Consider the following 22,652-nt stretch of genomic DNA (forward strand, 5'->3'; position numbering starts at 1 on the left):
TAAAATGCATGTGGAGGCATGTTCGAGTAGTTTAGCACATGTTAAGTGCCCTTGTGGTGCTGTTCCCTTTCAGGCAAGGGTCATCTCATAACACATACCAACTTTAATAGTCGGCTGCATTCCAATGACTTGCAATTGTTGCAAGTGAATCTGACACACCACTGGAACAATCACCAAGTTTAATATGTCCCAGCCTTAAAATGATTGCAGCTGTTGCAGGTAAACATGTGACAAGGCCCTAAGATAACCCAAACAGCTGCAGTAACTGTTCAAAACTTAATTTCTTCTAAAATAGTTTGTGGAATATAGTTCAATAATTATATAGTGGACTATATCAATGTTTTCTATCTTTATTTTCTTTAGTTCTTTACAGAAATCATTCAGGACAAGAAAGAGATGGACACAGATTCTAAATTTCTTATTGGATTGATCTTTAATTTTAACACAAACTTAACAGATTCACCTGGAAAATTCTCAGAAAGTTCATGCTGGGTACATTTACACATGTAAGTAATAGGATGCAATAAACTCCAGCACGTATTGCACTAGAGTTTATTGCTCCTGGGTGCACTGTTTAAATGTGCACCAGAGATTGCAGCACATTGAGCTGGGTCAGAGCAGCCCTGGCTGGCAAGGCACTTGGAGAAGAGCTTGCCAGCCCAGGGCTGCTCCAACCCAGCTCAGTATGCTGCAGAGGAGCTGGATGGGGCACAAGGGTGCTTCAGTGCAGGGCTAGCTGGCACTGAAGCACCCTTGTGTCCTGCTACCCTGTCAGCATCTAAACATTTATTGCTGCATGCTAAAGAATGCCACCGTAGGATAGTAACTTATTTAGAGCAGAGTTGATTAGTTTGCCTAACCTATGGCAGAGTGTCACGGCATTGGGTCCCCAGGGATGGCAGTGATGCCCCTAGGGCTCCACGACAGTGCCAGTCTTGCCCAATGGGCACCCGTTTTCTCTCCTTCCATGTCTTGCTGGTAATTATAAGAAATAGGGAGAATCATATCATAGAATCATAGAATAGGGTCGGAAGGGACCTTGTAGATCTTAAACTCCGACCCCCTGCCTAGGCAGGAGAAAAAACTGGGCTCAAATGATCCCAGCTAGATAGGCATCACCACTTAAAGACCCCCAGGGTAGGAGCCAGCACCACTTCCCTTGGAAGTTGGTTCCAGATCCTAGCCGCCCTGACTATGAAGTAGTTCTTACGGATGTCTAATCTAAACCTACTCTCCAACAATTTATGGCCATTATTCCTTATTATGCCAAGGGGCGCTAGGTGAAACAAGGTTTCTCCCAAAACCTTCTGGTCCCCCCTAGTGAGTTTATAGATGGTCACCAGGTCCCCCTCTCAGCCTTCTCTTGTGAAGGCTGAACAGATTCAGGTCCCGCAGTCTCTCATTGTAGGGTCTGCCCTGTTGTCCCCGGATCATGCGGGTGGCCCTCCTCTGGACCCCCTCAATGTTGTCCACATCCCTCCTGAAGTGGGACACACAGAACTGGACAAATTAATCCAGCTGTGGCCTGACCAGTGTTGCATACAGGGGGAGGATCACCTCCTTGGCCCTGCTTGAGATGCATCTGTGGATACACGACAAGGTCCAGTTAGCCCTGCCAACCATGACCTCCCATTGTTGGCCCATGTTCATCTTAGAGTCAGTAATGACTCCAAGATCCCTTTCTGCCTCCGTGCTCTCAAGAAGGGAGTTTCTCATCTTATAAGTGTGCTGCTGGTTACTACTGCCCAAGTGCAGCACCCTGCACTTGTCAGTATTGAAATCCATCCTGTTTTTGTTAGACCACCCCTGTAACCTATCTAGGTCTTGCTGCAGTCTTTCCCTCCCTACTAGCGTGCTAACCTCACCCCAAATTTTGGTATCATCAGCAAATTTAAACAGGTTGCTTTTCACCCTGCTGTCCAAATCGCTGATAAAGACATTGAACAGCGCGGGCCCAAGGACCGAGCCCTGGGGGAATCCGCTGCCAGATTCCCCCCAGGTCGAATATGACCCATCCACCACCACCCTCTGAGTACCTTCAGCCAATCTGCAATCCATCTGACTGTGTAGGCATCAATGCCACAGTCACCTAGTTTTTTTTAAATGAGGATGGGGTGGGAGAAGGTGTCAAAGGCCTTGCTGAAATCCAGAAAGACTACGTCCACGGCGACACCTGCATCCAATGCTTTTGTGACCTGATCATAAAAGGCAATCAGGTTGGTCTGACATGACCTACCCCTAATGAAACCACGCTGGTTGCCCTTGAGCATCATCTCTGAAGCTGGCCCATTGCAGATGTGCTCCTTGATGATCTTATCAAAGGAATTTCCCTAGGATTGAGTAAGGCTGACGGGCCTATAGTTGCCCAGGTCCTCCCTCCTCCCTTTTTTAAAAATGGGGACCACGTTGGCCATTTTCCAATCATCTGGCATCTGGCTCAAGCACCATGAGTGCTCGTAAAGCCATGCCAAGGGCCCTGCAATAACCCCTGCTAGCTCCCTCAACACTGTGGGGTGGAGAGCATCTGGACCTGCTGATTTGAACACGTCCAGCCCCTCCAGAAGCTCTCTAACCTGGTCCTCCCCAACCTGAGGTCTGGAGGCATTCCCCTTGAGTCTGTCTTGCATCACGGTGGGGAAGTCTCGGTCCCCACACAAGAAAACGGAGGTGAAGAATTGGTTAAAGAGGTCTGCTTTCTCCTCTGGCGCAACCACCAGATTGCCCAGAGGATCTTGCAGTGGCCCCACATTTCCCGGTGTTTTCTTCATCCTCCCTATATATTTGAAAAAGGACTTTTTATTATCTTTGACCTTGGATGCTAGTCCTAACTCTATGTCTGCCTTAGCTTTACTGGCAGCTCCCCTCCAGGCCCGAGCATTCTTAGAGATATGCTCCTCTTTGGAGGTAGCCCCCCACTTCCACCGGTTATATGTCACTTTTTTGGCAGTCAGGCATTCCTGGATGCCCTTGGTGAGCCAGGGGGGTTTTCAGGCATTCTTGCCCCGCTTGCTTCTTGTTGGGATGGTCACCCCATGGGCCCTGAATATTGTCTCCTTAAGGAACAACCACTCATCTTGGGCAGTGAGTTCCCCTGCTCTCAGGAACCCCAGCACCTCTCCCACTAATCTCAACTGGTTGAAGTTGGCCCTCTTGAAGTCTAGGGCTACTGCCTTACTGCAGGCCCTCGACACCCTGTACTGGATGGTGAATTCCAACAAGCAATGATCACTATCACCCAGGTGGTTAAGAACCTGGAGGCCCCTTACCAGGTCGTCACCTCTGGCCAGGACCAGGTCCAACAAGGCATTTCCTCTGGTGGGACTGTGCACCTCCTGAATTAAGTGGAGGTCCTGTATCTCGGCCAGAAACCTCCTGGAACAGTTCGACCTGGCTGACTGTTCCTCCCAGCAGATGTCATGGGAAATTTAAATTACCCGTGACAACTACATCCCTTGCCTTAAGTGCCTCTGCAAGCTGGCCTGAAAATTCCTGGTCCAGCTCCTCCCCTTGGTTGGGGGGTCTGTAGTAGACCCCCAGCATTAGATCCCTCTCCCCACGGCCCCCTTGTATCTTGACTCAGAGCACTTCAGCTTGCCCTTCCTCTGACCCCATTCTGCTGCCAGAGGATGTGTATTACTCCTTGACATAGAGCACCACACCCCCACCCTTCCTTCCTTCTCTATCCCACCTGTAAAGCCTATAGCCCGTAATGCTAACTGCCCAGTCGTGGGATGAATCCCATCACGTTTCTATGAGCCCTATTATGTCTGTGTCTGAAGTTGCTATTCTGAGGGCAAGTTCTTCCTGTTTGTTCCCCATACTACAAGCATTGGTATATAGGCATTTAAGGCCTTGCCTAGCTGCATGTGGTACCCCCCAATTTGGAAGACTGTCTGGACCCCCGTTTCTTACCTGGGCACTCCTTGCATTTGTCACCTGTCTTGCTCGGGTGGTGTCTCCTCATCTTCCTGTGTCCCCCTCCCCCGGCAAGGCTAGTTTAAAGCTCACCATACGAGATCAGCCAACCTGGAAGAGAAGACACACTTGCCTTTAGGAGAGGTGAAGCCCATCCCACCCCAGCAAGTCCCCTGCCCAAAAGCATGGATCATTATCTAGGAACCCAAGGCCTGCCTGGTGGCACCAACTGCGTAAGCGCCAGTTGACCTCACCAATGCAGGCCTCGTGTCACCATTGTCACCTACTCACTGGAAGGAAAGAGGAGAATACCACCTGTGCCCCCATCTCCTTAAGCTTGTCCCCCAGAGCCTTGAATTCCTTCATATTGGGGTTAGGGTTGCCCCTGGCTGCGTCATTCGTTTCCACATGGATGACAACCACGGGGTACTGGTCTGCAGGTCGGATGTAGGCCGAGATCCTCTCTGTGATGTCCCTAACCCCAGCCCCAGGCATGAAGCAGACCTCTTGCATCATGGGGTCAGGCCGGCAGATGGGACCTTCCAGTCCTCGTAGGATGGAGTCTCCGATGACGAGGACCCCGCCTATCTTCCTGCTGATGTTCGCTCTCTGCCCATTCTTTGTCATGTGCAGAGTGGCATCGTCCCCGCTGGAGGCAATTTCTCTGTCTTTCTCTGTCACAGCTGCCAGGGCATTGAACCTGTTCCCCAGGTGAACCTGGGGAGCTTCCACCACTCTAGGCCTAGGAGCTCTAGATTTGGACACCTTCTGCCACTCGTGCGTTGGATGCATCTCCTGTGGGGGCTGTACAGTGGGTGACTGGGCCTGCAGAGAACAGAGATAGGCATCAATTTCATCCTCTGCATCCCTGATCCCCCTCAGCCTGCTCACCTCAGCCTGGAGCTCCCTCACCTGCTCCTCCAGGGCCCCAAGTCATGCACAAGAGGGACAGGTAAGGGACTACCAACGCCCCCCACCAGGACCCCACCAAGCCCCCCTCCCCACAGACAGGGGGGCAAGGGGCCACCGAGCCCACCATGAGTTCTGTCTGGGTGGAGGCCTCAGAAGAGCCCATGGCAGGTGGCAGCACCAGGATGGGGCCACTGGCAGTCGCACTCTGCGTCTGCACCATGTACCAGAGCTGAGCCTACAGCTTATGCTTGCTGGAGGTGCCGCTTTTGGCAGCTACCTTGTGCCCACCTTACGTGAATGCTGGGAAAAATGCCGGCATGCCCTTACAGAGTGCGCCTGTTTGCGGACACGCAGCTCCCTGTTGGGCAACCTAAGAGGGCTCTGAAGGGCTTCCCCTCCAGATCCACCTCAGCTGCGCTGTGCCCTCTGTCCCACTTACTTTAGGGGGAATCAGCTATTGCTGCCCCCGCCACTGTCTCCTCCACAGCTGCTGCCTTTGCCGCTGAGGTAAGGGGGTACACGTGTGGCACACGTGTGCCCTGCTCCCTCTGCTCCTGCTCCCCAACAGGGGAGGTTGCCCTTGAGTTTGTTTGGACACGGTCCTGATGGACCCCACTGAACCCTGTGGGTTTTTGGACCCCTTTTTGGGTCCCACCCAAAATGGATGCCTCATGGGACATCCTCAGCCTTATGGGCTAGACGCATGGCTCCAAAACCACCCCTTTACCACACCCCATGCCTTGCAGATTGTAGTCAATCATTATCCCTCTGAGGCCTTGATATAGCTCAGGCTCTTCTCTGTCACTGGGCTCTCCACAGCGCTGTCTCTGCACCCAGACTGGAGCTGGGCTGTCCACACTGTAGTGTGCCCCAATGAGGCCTCTTCCTCCCCAATCATCTCAGCCTGGTCCACCAATTTAAATGACAATAGGTAACACAAGCCCCTGGGCTGTAAGGTAATACAACCAGTGCAGGGTGCACTCTGTCCTTTTAAAAGAGTCAAACTTCTCCCCAAGCATTAAGTGCCTTGTAGCCCAGGGTACCTGGTGAGCTCCTGGAGCCCCACTAGTCCTGTAAACAGCACATCAGGCAACCACAGCATCTCCAGGCAGTTCTTCTCTGCAGGCTCCTTCCCCTGGCTGCTGCCAGAGAAGTAACCCTTGCTGGCCTCAGCCCTGGGGTTTATATGTGCCCGGGGCCCTGCCTTCTTCTGTACCACTGACTGGGTGCAGGTGCAGGCTAATTTCCTCATTGGCCTGCTGCCCCAGTAACCTGCACCTGTGGGGTTTCTGCCTGGCTCCTAGGGTCCTCTCCCTAGGCAGTTTCTGCCCTTAAAGGTGACACAGAGTTAAGTAGTTTACTACAGCCTAACAGGGCTGCAGGTTGGGTTCACACTTACAGGTTAGGTTGCAGGCTGTAAGCTCCACACTTACAATTTTTTTTCTCTCCACAAGGGGAGAAAAAAATTTTCCCTCAAAGAAATGGGCAATAACCATGGATTCAGCAAGATAGCCTGGAGACGAGACTGGGCACCACCTAGACAACATAGCTATTTCAGCAGGAACTTTGTGGGCTAATGATCTGACTGCTAGCTGAAAACTGGTCCCCACAGAAATAACGGAGAGAGGCTCTCTAGCCTGCTCCTTCAGCCTCTCCCTGGGTGCATCTACACATGCACTTTACTGCAGCATTGTCTAATAAGATCCATAGTAAAATGTCACCATCTAGATGTGTGCCAACATTAGAGCACAGTAAGCTAATTAACTCTGCTGTAATATAGTAATGTCGCAGTGTGTAGACTCTGCACCCGGTAGCAGCTCACTCTGGCTCAAACTGTTCCTGAGTTTATTGTGTGGTGTTAGTGTCATGTGTAGATGCACCCCCCGTGAAGGTCTCCTTGCTGTGGTAGTGAGCTTGGGTGTGTAAAAGTCAGGGCAAAACTAAGTGATACAGCAAACTGTACTTCCACTGCAATGCACATATGCAATGCACATATTTCCTCTCTCAAAAAATAGCTTTTTGTTACAGCAATCCTGGTAAAACTACTCCTTTGCTCCTAACAGAGATTTTTCCACAGATTTCTGAGGTCTGGTCTCATCTACTCCATTCTTCTTCAATCTCTTAATTATTTTCATCTGTTAAGACTAAATGCACAGTTGAGTGTACCAATCTCAAGTCATCTTAAAATAATACTAATACATTCTGAATGTGTGTCATTATCTTCCCTTTTAAAATTCATCAGTGAGAGTCATTTCTGAGACTATTCTATTTAAAACAAAATGTGTTTAGAAATAAGCATCAGTAAATGTAAGACTAAAAGAAAAATATTGGCATGTTTTGTGCTCATATCCATATTATGATATGGATCTCTTAATCTGTTTATGCAGAATTTCATGAGTTATCTGTTAGTAATAATGGATAGTCTGACATTGCCAGGGCTAGGGAATTTAACCTAATAGTTTATTTACTAACACCTTTTCTGTGTATTAGAAGGGGATCTGGTACCGTGTACTTGCTTAGTCCATTCAAACTCCATGTTATCATTTTTAATAATCATAATGTTACATACTTAACTAGTCAGAAGGAAACAAGAGCCTTTGATATTTCCCAAGTAATATACATGAAGATATTGCTACTAGCCTACTGAAATTTACCTTCTCATGCCATTTTAATTCTAAATGAACATGATACTTTTATTTCTTGGCGGGGTAACAAGATTAATGTGGTCACTATCATAGTTTTGGTTTGGTGGTTTGGGTTGTCTCAAATTCAGATTAGCTTCCAGATTTTTAATTGGGTTTAACAAAGCTGACAACTATGAAGGAGACTTAAGTTTAAACCGTATATGAATTTTAAAGATGGAGTCCTTCTACTGCAAATAAGTAGCCGATTTAACTGATCTCTCCTTTGCTATTTATGCACTCAAATAAAATTAACAACAGCATAAAAGTGGAAATGGGTCTAACACATAAATACAAACAAGAACAGAATCTCACCTGAGATCTTGGACTTTGGTTTAGTCTCTTCTAGAGAGTGGAGGTCAAAACAATATTGATATCTAGACTCAGACTTTACCAAGATACAGTCTATTCAGTTCTGGGGTTTGGGTTCATGCCCCACTTCAATCAAATATTCAGTGGGAACAGGAAGGAAGGATTTTAATGGAATAAAAATGATCTTTGCATATAAACAACAGTCACTTTTTTCGTTTGAACTGTTCCACTTTCAAATGACCTCCTAATTAGAGGGGGGTTGACATTTTTTATAGAAAAACCTGTATCCATAAAACAAAAAGCTTCCCAGACTCCCAGGTACAAGATTAGAGGCCAAACGCCCAGCCTTTTGGTTAGTCTTCAGGGGAGGGAGCCTCTCTCACTCTTTGTGAAAACTTTGAAGGGTCCTGGTTTTGTTCCAATGGGAACAAGAACATATTTTGAACATGGAAGTTTTTTGGGAAGGATAAACAGCTTCCCATCTGTCTTATCCCTGGTGTTCTGGTCACATATTCCTGTTCCCAAGTATGGAATCACTATGTCGTACATGTTAGGCTTTTATCTAAACTAAAAAGTAAAAACATTCATTCGCACCTGACACAAAAATGTGGCCTGACAGAATCAGTCTGGTCTGGAAGTTGATTGTTTTAGCTGATTCTTGGTGAGCTGGGGGTAAAATAGTGGCTGCTCTGTTTTATGCTGAGAACTCTATCATGCATCAAAAAGTAGGCAATTTAGGATCTAAGCCAAGAAGTTTGTCATGTAGAGGAAGTTTACAGAATATACTGATCTCAGACAAGACAGAGAAAATAGAGGCATGGACACATGTCTGGTTTACACCGGTGTAATCTACCTTGAAAACAGCAACCTGAAAAAAGACCAATGTGTGACACACAGCCCTGTGCCAGTGTCACTTGCTTGAATTATCCCGGGGAAAATTAGAATAAAATTACAAAGGTTTAAGAGTCATGATGCCAGGGTAGCCATTTATTCAAAGCAGCCATTCTATTACTTGTTCTCCCTCTCCAAACACTATAATGCCTGTCTTTTCTGTGTAACTGTCCTGGGATACCTACTGATATAAGTTGCACCCACTGAGTCATTTGGGACTACATCCATGAAGAAATTTCACTATCACAATGGTGAGCATTACTACACCTAACTTTAGGAATCTGTATAGCCCTGAGTTAGGTTCCTTACTCCATGCATAGGGAACATTAAGTGCCTAAAAAGTGGCATCCACAAAACACAGAACACTAAACAAGAGCTGCCTGAACTAGTCACTAGGAAATGCTGAGAGCAGAGGCCTGCCTCAGACTTAAATGCTGTACTTTGATCCGCTCGGGTCAAATCTACATTACAAAGCTTCTGCCAGCAGCTCTGCTAGCTTTGCCATAAGGACATGGAGGCTTCTTGCCAACTTGGGAAAAACAAAACAAAACAAAACAGCACTTTATTTTAAACTCGGTGCACTCCTACGCCAAGCCCAGCTCATGCCCAGAAGAGGCATTGCATTACTTGGACCCAACTTTCTGAACTTCTGTATAGATCGGACACTTCAGTGCTTTTATCTAACAGCTGATTGAATCAGTTATTAGGTAAAAGTGCCCCAAAGCCCCTCTGAAGCACCTGATCTATACAGATGCTGTAGAGCCAGGTCAAAGTAATGTGCCACTGCTTCCAGTAAAGTGCGTTTGTGTTTTTTTCCCCCACATCTCTCAACGCCTGAAGTGTATCCTGAGAGGCACCAACTTCTAAAGGGACTGCAGCAGTCAGCCAAAGTTGGAGCGTGTCTACATGCATCTTTGTTTGGTGTCCAAGTGATGCCAGAAGCTTTTTGTCTTTATGGAGGTAGTCTTATGCTGCTGGCAGAGGAGCTATAGCTGAAGACACACTCACTGTTGTACCAGCAGAATCTGACTTCTGCTGGAAAAACCATGTTGTATAGACCAGACCTCAAAGTCTTGCACCCTCTCCTTGAGTAAGATGTATAAACCTTTTCTTCCAAGGACCAAGGAAAAAGAGAATGGGTCACCCCCATTTTATACAATAGCTCAGAGGTTAGAACATTAATTTATCAAGTAGGAGACATGGACTGCATTTCACTGTCTTTATGATGGGGGGTTGACCCCCCACATAGTGCCTTAATCACCAAGGTATATGGTATCCTGATGATCTTAGTCCCTCCCACTGAAGCTGTTCCAGTTTGCATTGGTGGTGGGGGAAAGAAAGAAAAAGAGGGGGAGGTAGAAGGGCAGGAGATGCATCTTTTAGTCTCCTGGGCAGAGTAGGGACCTCTGGTCTCTCAGGTGACGGATGAGTACTGTTACCAGTGAGCTGCTCACTGTGCCCTGCAAACATCTCCTTTGTGTTTGGGGCCTGCAGGTATAATATGCAAAGAATATCTAGTTTTGTATGCAGACAGTTATCTGTTTGTCAAGATGGAGAAGCAAGTCTTTAGACCTCTTAGGGAACTTTACTTTCGGAAACCTAAGTTGCTGTGGACTTCAAGTACCTTCAAGAAGATGAGTGGGGGTTCAGGACTTGTACATCTAAGGGTGTGCACACATGTACTAAGTCAACTTAAAATAAATCAACTTAACTAAGTTGACTTAAAATAAGCCATGTCAGAGTGTACACACATACAGCTCTTTGACATGGTGGCAGCCATCTTGTCAGTTAAGTCAGCTTAACTAATGCAACTCAAGATAATACTCCGCAAAGGTGTATTATCTTGCACTGCATTAAAGTCGACTCTGCTCCACATAAGTGTGTACTCTCTGACAGTTAGGTTGACTTAAAGTTAAGGTAGCTTAACTTTCAGAAAGTTAGTTTGTGTAGGCGTCCTAAAGTAGCAGGTGGGTGTCGTAAGTCCTTTTCCAGCTCTAGCCCTCAATGTCCTAACCATTCCTACAGCTCAGGGTGGTCTTATCAGTTTTCAGAATTAGTTCAGTTTCAAGTAATACTGGTGATGAAAATTATTCCTGTAAAATCTGCTTTCTCCCAAGTCATACAGCTCACCATAGAAGGAAGATATGGAAAAAAATATATCCAGTATCTTCCTGCAAATGCAGAATTGTTCCCTTTAATACACTATCAAGTAGTTTCCCCTGGCTTGTTTTAAAAGAACCAAATAATGGTCCCTATGAAACTATTCCATGACAGACTCTATCTCATTGTTGGTAAGTTTTCCCTAATATTATGCCTAAAGTTTCCCCTTTTTTAATTTCTTCTCATTATGCTTCACTGTCTCCTTTTATATCACTCTTGAGACAGTTTTGCTTTAGGCAGGATTATTTGCCTGCTTCTGGGAACCTATTCTTCAAAGAGCTGTGATGTGAACACTGTGACTCATGTCATATTCTGTCTCCCTTCCCCACTGATCTTTCTAGTGTCTCTCACACACATTTGGTGTGAGCTAGTCTTTTTTTCCCCGGTTTGTTTTTGCAGAACATCCTAAGAGAAAGGTATCCAAAATGCTAATTGAAACTATATTAAAACAGTGTGTCATTATTAGAAGACATCATCTGAACTGAGATTGTTAAAGAACTTGGAAAGGTGGCAGGTGAAAAGAATGGCTTGGATTCAAAAGAAGGGGGGAACGATGTTCTAAATGCTATATTTTACCAGTTCTCTTTTGGAGAAAGCAACCACTCATCATGACTAACTGTAGTGATATAGGCTATCTTGCACTCTGCGCTTGCTTTTTTGTTGACCTGATGGAGCATTCTCTTTCTGGCATGAGCGTATCACCATCTTATTTTGTATATCCCTGTTTGGAGCACACTTCTTCCATGCCTTCTCTTGGCCTTAATTTACCAATAAGCAATGATTCCATTCAGCCCAACACAACAAACAGTAATGCATTGTCTTACATCTTCAATTATCAGCTTTTTAGGGCAAGGCTGTAGCTACCCCATGTTCTGTATAGGCCCTGTCAATGCCCAAGAAATTAACAAATACAATGAATAGTAAATAAAAATGACTTAAAAAGACAAATAGAATCTAGGATTATATATATGTGCCCTATGACACCAAGACTGTTTTGTTCGTGCCTTCAACAGTTTTTTTAACATCAGCTCCTCAGAGCCACTTCTCTTTGTAAATAATGACAACTTTCAGCAGCTGTCAACGTATACAAAAAGCCTTTCTTGAGAAGTGTGGTAGAAAAAGACCATATGTTCTCTTGACAGAGGCCAGATATTACTGCAAATATCCCATTCTTGAAGAAAATAAATCTAGACAAATCTGTAAAATAATCCTCCCATACGACACTGCAACCTGCTTCTCTTACAAGTCATCACCTCTAATAAACAAACGTCCTATACAGAGCTAGACAAAGCTGTTCTTCTGGTTTTACTGCTTGTAACCAGAAATGAGATCAATAAATGAGTGGAGAGAGATTCATCAATTTGGCTAGAAATATCAAGGTATATGTCTGCTTGATATATACAGTCTGTGGAAGTGCCATCCTCTCAAAGAAAAAGCCTCAAGTATAAAATTATTGACCTTGGAGGAGAATGTACAGTAGAATCTTGCTAATCTGCACTTTGTTAAACTATTCACCAGGTAAATGGCGCTTAAAATTTACAGTCTCATCCTCCTTAGCAAAGATTTAATAGCAGATGTTGTAGAAAAATCTATTACTAAAATTTCATTAGTTTTATAAAATATACTATAGTAACAGTATATTTATGACTATATTGTGAAGTATTATATATAGCTACAATTAGCTACAGTTGACATGAGTGATTAAGTATATTTTAAAGTGCATTTATCTCCTTCAGGGTTGTACTTGGTAGCCGTGTTGGTCTGAGACAAAAAGACATACAAAAAAACTAGAACTCTTGGTGTCAAAATGATACCTTTTATTAGACCAACTGGAAAATGGCAAGAAAATTGTCTTTTTCTGCAAGCTTTCAGGGTCGAAGTCCCTTCTTCAGGCTGTGGGAAAAGTGTAGCAGGTACAAGATGGTAAAAAGTTCCCATAGGTAGGAAATAAACTTCATTTTTGCACAGAGGGAGCTGAAGTTGGAAGGTTGTCCATTTGGGTCTGTGAGGGTGTCTTTGTGAGCTGTGTTGAGTAGCTCTTTGATGTCTTGATCAGGTAGAAGTTTTATTTCTTCCCAATTTCTTTGCTTACTTTTTCACTATAGCCCTGAATCTAGAGGATCAACTAATTCAAATCTCTGCACCTATTCAGGATGTCCCTTTAGTCCTTGAAATATCTGCATAAGATGTGCACTAGCAGACCAAGTACAGGATCAAGGTTTCATAGATTCATAGATGTAGGGTCAGAAGGGACCTAAATAGATCTTCAAGTCCTACCCCCTGCCCTGGGCAGGAGAGAATACTGGGCTTATATGACCCCAGCTAGGTAATTGTCAAGCCTCCTCTTAAAGACCCCCAAGCAAAGAGCTAGCACCACTTCCCTTGGAAGTTGGTTTCAGATCCTAACCACCCTGACTGTGAAGTAGTGCCTTCTAATGTCCAACCTGAACCTACTCTCAAGCAACTTATGGCCATTTTTCCTTGTTACTTCGGGAGGTGCTTGGGTGAACAGGGTCTCTCCCATTCCCTCCTGGTCCCCCCTGGTGAGTTTATAGACAGCCACCACGTCCCCCCTCAGCCTTCTTTTGTGGAGGCTGAACAGGTTTGGGTCCTGTAGCCTCTCTTCATAGGGCCTGCCTTGCTGCGCCTTAACCATGCAGGTGGCCCTCCTCTGGACCGTCTCAATGCTGTCCACATCCCTCCTAAAGTGCGGCGCCCAGAACTGGACACAGTACTCCAACTGTGGCCTGACCAGTGTTGCATAGAGGGGAAGGATCACCTCCTTGGCCCTGCTTGTGATGCATCTGTGGATGCATGACAAGGTTTAATTCACCTGGGATCACTCTTCAGCCTCATAAGGCACTTATACATGAGCATGGAGTCTGCTCCGATGTGCTGAAATTCCAGCGAGTCTGCTGGACTGTGGCAATTACTGCGCTCCAGCAGCCTTCTGCATCTTGTGTATCAGCATCTGTGCTTAAAAATGGCAGCAGGGGTGCTTTATCTAAAGCTCATTGAATCAGTTTTAGTTCAAGTGCCCCCACCACCATTTTGAAGTGCGAGTACACTGATATATGAAACACAGTGACACTTGAATCAGAACAGTTCTCAAAGCGACTCTAATTAAAGTGGCATGCCCACACCTTCAGAGCACATGTAAAAGTGCCCATCATGACTGAGAAATGCTACTATATTTCTTGAAAAGCTGAATTCTTCATGGCATGTTGTTCTTCCTTTTCATGGTTCTGTCTTGTAACAAAACCCATATATATAGGCATCAAGATCTTCTCCTTCGGTATAAGCACAGACTAACTCCCTGTTTGGTCTTGATTGTTCTTTCCATTATATTCAAGACAGATAAGGTACGTTAAAAGGATCATTTAAGTGGCAAGATGCCAGTATCTTGTTTCCCAAAGGAACTTATCAAGGCTCAAATGATTAGTTAAAATTTCTGCCAGAATTTGAGTATTTAATTTAAAATCACCTTAATTATATTAGTTTTATTTGGATTGCAACCAACAAAAGGACATTTCTGAAATAGCGTACTTAGACCAGTGAGTGCAGTTTATTTCTCTAGGTGCTGTACTGTCCTCAGAAACCGAAACATGAAGTAACCAGTTCAAAACAAACAGCTTACAAAGCAAGAAAGAAAGATCTCATCCTACAGCACATTTACCATATATCAGCAAAACAGCTGCCTTGGAAGTTGACATGTTAAAATTATTCCATAAAATAGATAGTATCTACTACACACCAACCTGAGATTTATTAAGATATGTGTAAAATTGAACCCATCAAGAAGAGGTTTTTTCCCCCAAAAGATGTTGCTGTTCTGTGGCCATGGATTATATGGCTTGGAGTCAGAAAGAGTTTTATATCATATCCATAACATACAAGAAGATCTCATGCAGAAGTGATTGGAATGTGATGAACTGTTTTCAATAAAGGAGCCATAGGCCTTGCCCACATGAATTCATATTATGGGTTATGATAGGGACAAGAACAAGCTACAGAAATACTAAAAGCAAGAACTTAAATTCAATACTGAGTACTCTTTGTGTCCATAAAACTTAATTATTTTATGCCCTGGAATTTTATTTTACTAAATTAACTTTCGTGAATTTAAATTTCAACTTGTTTATAGACCCTAACTCATTTTTTTCCAAATCTGATACTAAGATTTCAACCAGAGAGTTTGATAGCAATTTTAAATAGGTAGATATATTTCATGTAATTTTCTTCATTTTGGAAAAACCTTTCTTGAAACCATCATTCCTAATAATTAGTATTTATAGCATGCCTTTGATTCAGTGATCTTGAAGCATTTGACAGCTAATAATAATTCAAGAAAAAAGTCTCATAAAGTCTGCCTATATGTTGTTGTTATTTTATCAGTTTCACAAAAGGCCATGTGGGGTGCTGGGAGGTCCAATGATAACTGGGGTCATGCAATAAGCCAGTGCTAATTAAAGAGTGAAATTCACAAGTACAAACACTTCAGATAACTGAATTTTGTTATATCAGGGCCAAATAAATCCTTCATTTTTAGTGTTGTATCACTGAGCTAGATGTTAGATTCTGCATAAGTTTTTTTAGTGGAAGATAATACAAAACCTAAGTCTTTGCATGAAAAGATAGTAGTAGTAGTCAAGACAAAATTCATAAAACTCGCTGCAAATGAGAAGTCTGCAGAACTCTTAGTCTAAAAACAATAGGCTAGCAAATGTATAGTGATCATTAAAAAGGGGCTTTCCAATGAGTCAAGGCAATTTTGTTTCCTTAAGGGAAATTTAAATTATGGAAGGCACATATGGTCATTGGGGTGGATCAAGAGGGGGGTGTGCACTGGTGCACTTGAGTTCCCCATTGGTTCCTGTTCTACCCAAAGTTCAAAAGCAACTGCCTAGTAGTAGCAGCATTTTTAGTCAGTAATGAGGTAATCAATTAACTTCATGGTTCATTATAATCTACCTGATCCCATCTAAATTCTTCATTCCATTGGTGTTAACAACACTTTCTTCTTCTAAATGGTCTTGATGTTCCACCAATCAAGCTATCCTTTGTTCTGCAGTCTCTTAGCCATCCCTGGTAATTAAGCTCTTATTTCACAGCCCTGCAGATTGTTTTTAATTCATTCCAATGACGTTACCTTTATATTTGCTTCAATCTTAAACTGAATAAGAGAGCCCTGGGCCTCTAGCATATTAGCAAAGCTTGTAGTTTTCTTCTGAACTTGATAAAAATGTGTTTTATAAGCGGTGATGCACCTCACCATCTGCACCCTCCTTTTCAAAATTCTAAATCTGCCCATGTACGAGTATGGTGCTCTAATATTGTTGGAAAGGCTAACTTGATAGACAGAAGGATTTGTTGTGATCTTTGAATTGAGTGCGATGCCCAAGAATGGGTTACCATTGAAAGGGAACAATCGTATTCATTCTCTAAGTGTATTTGAAAAAAATGTTCTTGAAGGGACTGTTCCCTTCACCAAGTCAACTTGTATGTGGCACATAGATTTACAATAATATAGTATAAGTGTATGATTCATGAAGCATGTCATAAAGTAGCATAAATTTGGGCTTCTGAGCCCAAGTAAATGAATGTATTCAATCAAGACAAATTTAAATATTATTATAATCTTTATTTGTATTCTATAGAGCCATACCCTTAGGTATAGACTTATTGGTGCTTATACTAACAACAGAAAAATATTTTGTGATTCTTACTAACCCAGTCATAGTCAATTTAACTGGCCTTATATATACTGCACTCCAGAGTTAACATAGTCCGACTGTCCTTAAAGTCAGACTGATTGTTTTTATTCTTGTAAAACTGATGCTAGTTTTTAGTTATGGGTTAATTTGTGTGTTATGTATCAAAAGCTTTTAGATGAAATATTAAACAGGGAAATTGTAGATGGTCAAACAGAAGATAGAATAATCTTAGAACTAAAAATGGATCCTGCATTTTACTGTTTTGCAGATGTTTAGGAAATTGTCTTTAACTACTGTTGAGTAGTTAAGATATCCTACTTCAGGAAAAGTCAATTTTACCCACAGTTTGTTAGTTTATCTAGTGACAAGTTGGTCAATTTAGGTAAGGATTTGGAAATCAGATTTAGCTAAGGATTTGGAACTTGAAACACCTTAGAGGTGTCATGCATTCAAAAATAGGATATGTTGTAAAACCTATTGCTCCTTTGATGTCCAAACATAACCTGATGGTGTTCTCACCTGTTGTCCAGCATGATGTTGCCCTCAATCATAGTCCAAGATAAATGTATAAAGTAAGGATTATTATTTTGACAGTGTCCCAAAATGAACAGTAAAAATAAAGCCAGGCTTTACACAGGGCAGCTGGAAAAGCTAAAAAAAAAACCACTTCCATCCTCCAACTTAGTCCCTGATGGTCTGAATTCCTGAGGGATGATGGGTATTAGTGTTTACTGCCAGTTTCTTGAAAAAAACACTTTCCTACCCATCCATGCTGTTTAACAGAGTGCAGAACTGATTGTCTGAGGAAGTCTTTAACTCTCTCTCTTCCAGACTTTAGGTAAAGCCCCCCATGTTATATACTAAAAACCCAGTAATACATTAGACTTTTCCTAGCAGAGACGTTTGTGCTAGGGTTTGTACTAATGCATCTTAATGGACGTCTGGGTCTATTTCTGATATTGCTAAAGAGCTGTATTAAAATGCATTTTAAAGAAAGAATTGCCAGTATCCATAAATGTTTTTTGCTCTACATTTAAATTGTTCTTTATTCCACTCCACTGTGTCTCAATGTTGCATCAAACACTGGCATAAGAACTATGAAAGATCAATAAGATCTTTATTGTGATGATTTAAGATGCTATAGGAAGTACAGTGAATACTGCAAATACTGGAATTATCTAACTGAAAATCCTTATTTAGTTACCAAGGGGAATTAGAGAGCTTTATGGACCATGACTGCACAAAAAAGACAGCATATGTGTACTTCCCAGCTGCAGAAGTATTTAAAAAATACAGGGATCATGCATCTCATTTTCCCCAATTTAAAAAATAAACAAACATTTTGAAAATTTGACAACAGCTTGATTAATTTATCTTCCCAGTTAGGTTTTTTTTTTTAATTGGAAGGTTAAAACAATGGAGCTGTGGAGTGAAAGACAAGCAGAGAAAGCCAAGTGAAAAATTAATGCAAGAAGACAGAAAAGTGAGCAGAACAGTGCAGAGATAAAATTATAATAAAATAATGTATTCATTGTATACCGATTATATATAGAAACATCCCTTCGTGCTGGCTTACCTTTGAACAGCAGGGGATAGTTCAGTTTCTAAAACAGCGGAGCATTTTTCCGTATAAGACCCATGCTTTTTCTAATTTAAATCTCATTTAAAACATACATGGGCTTGAATTTAAAGAGACTCCCTGGTTCAACACTCCCTTTCTATGAATTATACAGTCATACTGGATCTTTTCTCCCTGTAATCTTCACTACAGTAAAGAAAATCTAAAATCCAAGATGAAAGGGTTAAAAACGTGCACACACCCCTCCCCCCACCATCATTTAGTTACATTTGTGTGTTATGCATTTGTCTAAAGGAGTCAGCATACTGACTATACCATAAGGACACCCCTACTTTACATCTCTTCATACTGCACCTTAAAAGCCACATCAAAACTATGGTAGTTGCCTTTATTGGAAGAGAGACTAGACGGACATCTCAGATTCCACTGCTTTTACAGCAAGAGGAGTTGCAGTTGATTTACAGAGCTCGCTATTTCCTCTATAGGGCTGAGTAAAAATACATTTGTAGCACCCTCCCTGGCAAATGTGAGCTGGAAAATAAATCCATGTCAACTCCCTTGTGCTACAGCGAAGTGTTAATCTTTAGCATATGCTTTGCCTTTAAACATGTTTGTCTTCAAGGATCTCAGGTCGTACCTTTACACCGGATGCGTTTCTCTTTATCCCTCTTTCCTCTTAGAATTTTTATCAGAAATAGAAAAATAAAACTGGCAAAGCTGCTTAATTGAATTTTGTTATTGATGGCAATGTTTTGAGGTGGAAAGCAGAAAGAGAGCAATACTTAGCTCTTGCACTGTGTTCCCACTAGTGATCTAATTTCTGTTTGTGGATGAGAAACACAGAAAGCTACTTTATACTGAGATAAGAATTAACATTTTACATGATAAAAGTTATTACACATGAATGGGTTGCTTCTTGAAATCAATGAAAGAAATTAGACTCCCTGCTTAGAAGCATCTGGCACCCTTAGAACCGAGTTCCTATAATTATATCTCTGTTTATTAAAAAGAATTATGTAACAATATGGTTGATTTATTCTGATGTGATTGGCTTAGCAATTTAATTGAACTATGCAACATACCAGAGCAAAAAAAAAAAGTAATTTAATTAGCTGATTCATTTGAGGATGACTGAAGGCACTACATGCTATGCTTAACTTCTTTAAAGGTGTGCTATGGTTTAATCCTGTAAAATGCTGAGACTCTTTGTGTCCAGCATCTCACAGGACTGCTCAGGGCCATACAGAATCAAGTCTTTGGACCCCAAACCAAAGCCAGCGAGTGTCTTTCCCTTCACTCCAGAGAGCGCTAAAGGCTAAGAGGGGGCAAAAGAAACCTGCAGTATGGAACAACAGGACAAGCATTTGGGTAGAAAGAAATCAAGAAACCCACCTGGGTGATTCTCCCCCTGTAAACTAGTAAACAAACCCCACATTTCCTCTATCAAATACAGATATCCTCCGTGGTTTGGTAGCAATGAAGCAACATTGCAGCCATTATGGTCCAGGAAATATTCAAGAGGCAAAGATTTTTGTGAGGGATACTTTTTATTGGACAAACTGCATGCTTGGGATAGACTTAGACAAGCTTAAATAATCATTTTAGACAACCACTGAAAAACAGATTCACTGCCAGAGGACTGAAGGGTTGCCAGTGTGACTCCAATATTTTAAAAAAGGCTCTAGGGGGATGCAGGGAAATACAGACTAGTGAGCCTAACTTCTGTTCCTAGAAAACCGTTAGAAACACAGTCATTGAAAAAAAAAATCTTCAGCATATGGATGAACATGACCTCCTGGGAAGGAACGTACGTGGCTTGTCAAAGGGAAATAATGCCCCTCCAACCTATAATGCCTAGCTAATGAGTTCTTTGAGGGTGTCAATAAGCAGGTGGATCAGGGTGATGATACAGCTGACGTAGTCTAGTTGGACTTCCGAAAAGCCTTTGACAAGGTTCTTAATTGAGGTAGGTAGTCATGGGATTACAGGGAATATCCATTTATGGATTAGAAATTAGTATAAAGATAGAAAGCAAAGAGTAAATATAAATGGTCAGTTTTCAAGTTTTCAGGAGGGATAGAAGAAAACAGCAGGTTCCCCAGGGATCTGCACATGGACCAGAGCTGTTTAATATACTCATAAATGATCTGGAAAAGGGGATGAGTAGCAAGGTGGCCAAATTTGCGGATGACACAAAATTATTCAAAGTGGCAAAGACCAAGATAAACTATCAGGAACTGCAGAAGGATCGGACATGACTGAGTGAATGGGCAACTAAATGGCAAATGAAATTCAATGTAGATAATGTAGACTAAAGAGGCTAGGTTTATTCAGTGTAGTAAAGGGATACTGGAGGGGGGGCATGTTAAGGGTTTCAAAAAAGTAAATGGCAGGGAAAAAGGAAATAGGGATTTATTATTTACTAAATCCACAATACTCACAAGAACTGGGAGTCACAAAATGAAACTAGTAGGTAAACTAACAAAAGGCAGTTCTTTCTCACACAGCGTGTAATTAAAGTGTGGAACTCATTGGCACCATGTGTTGTGGAAGCTGACAGTTTAGGCACATGCAAAAAGGAATTGGACAAATCACTGGAGGAAAGGGGCATCAGTAGCTATTGAGCATGGGAGTCAGGGATCCAGCCTCTGAATCAGAACTTCCTGTACCTCAAATGCTGGAGGCTGAGAGAGGAACAGTGGAGGGGTGGGGGGGGAAGCCCCTGGATATACCCAGTTCACTCTCCCTTTCAGCACCCACTCTCTGCCCCTGTGCAACACAGGATGCTGGGCAAGATGGACCTACGGTCTGATCCACTAAATGGCACTTCTTAGGTTCTTAAGTTTAGATACCTTCCTTGGGGTGTGATATCCAAAAGCTTGTCTAAGCCTATCCCAATCATGCACTTGCTCCAATAAAAGAAATCACCAACAAAAATACTTGCCTTTAGTAAATATCATATTCCTTTCAATATGAGATACCCTACCATTTAAGACACTCTAATTTTTCTGACTCACAACTTAAAATGTACATAGATACAACATTTGTGATGCATAAAAGACCTTTTATCCTTTTTTTTCTTTTTATTGTAAGAAGTGCATCTTCTGTTTAAAGGAATACAGCACCCTTTTATCCAATATACCAGAAAAGCAACATCTTTTAAACTTATTCTGTACTGGGGCAGATTTTGTTATGACTGTGTGCTGGAGTGACTTCTTGTTCCTGAAACATATGCACATTGCTCCTATTGCTGAGCTTGAAAGTTTACTTCCTAACTAAATAGACATGTCTGATAATTCCATTGCATTTGACCATTCTTGTTTTTGGAACAGTATTAATATTGGCTCAAAATGGACTTTCTGAGTTTCCCCATTGCACACACCACTTCCATATGCCTCTCATTGCAAAGACTCCGAGAACTGATTTGGGGTTAAATTCTGATGTCACCTATGCTGATAACTAACACCACCAAAGATGTTTCAGTGCTCTGGATTTATACAACCTCCAATGATATTGGGAATCTGACTGCTGGTTTCTCTAATTGTTGCTGAATTAACAAAATCCTCCAGTCCCAGTTTCCATAATTAAGCATCCAGGAGAACCTAACCCAAAAACCTAATAAAAATTCATGGTAAGGATTTGACTTAAACCAAAAAAGAAATAAAGCTGAAACACTCAATGTATAGCACCCTATTGTATCTAGAATTTGCAGTACATTTGGTCCATGAGATAACGCACTGGTTTGAGAATGAAATCTGAAAGCAGCAAATATAAAATGAGTGTCTACATACCTTTAATGTTGGGAGCGTAGGCAGATCCTGTTTTACATTTGATTGTAGGGTCTTTTATTCAAAATCTTCTGTTTGTTTGCTATAGAATAGTATGAGGTTTAGGAGATAAAAAAGGGAATGGCTCTGTAATAGGTATTTTACAAAGGCCCTTCTCAGATTTGCTTCAGTAATTCCTGAAGTGTTTATGAAATACTCAGTTGTGACTGTGATATTCAGCCAAATATTAAAAAATGTGTTTGGGAGGGGATCAACCTGCATCTGCCACTGGAATATATTCACTAGGGGAATATATTCACCACTGTTGGACATTCACACATGGTCAAATACTGGATTTGAAGAAGTCTGACTGGTACTTTACAAACATGGGAACAAGACACATGACATTTTTGAAGTTTTTCCAGTCTATCTGGGTTTATTTAACTCCTACTGAAGTTCATGGGAATCCTCAAAAGCCTGATTTTGCAATACATATTTCCTACAATATGACTTTCCCCCATGTATAGTGGCTGGAAAACTCAGGTCTATTTTACAATAAAGAAACTGCCACAAGTAGGACGTTTTGTAATACTTAGATTGAGTCTTGGTATCTTTAAAGACATAATTATTTTTAAGTGTGTCCAGGGATTTGTGATTACAAAAGCAAAAAGGAATTGTAGTACATGCCTAACATTTGCCACAACTGAGAGTTATTCCTGTT

The 22,652-nt window shown here is 42.3% G+C and overlaps 1 protein-coding gene across 1 annotated transcript in view; it reads left to right on the top strand.

The window, feature by feature from the left end:
* Positions 1-22,652, top strand: part of NXPH2 (neurexophilin 2) — a 69,854-nt gene that overhangs the window by 12,536 nt on the left and 34,666 nt on the right. The gene's annotated exons all lie outside the window — the stretch shown is intronic.

The sequence above is a fragment of the Crocodylus siamensis genome, chromosome 4, assembly GCF_052110815.1.
Source record: "Crocodylus siamensis isolate JL-2025a chromosome 4, ASM5211081v1, whole genome shotgun sequence".
Taxonomy (NCBI): Eukaryota; Metazoa; Chordata; order Crocodylia; family Crocodylidae; genus Crocodylus; species Crocodylus siamensis.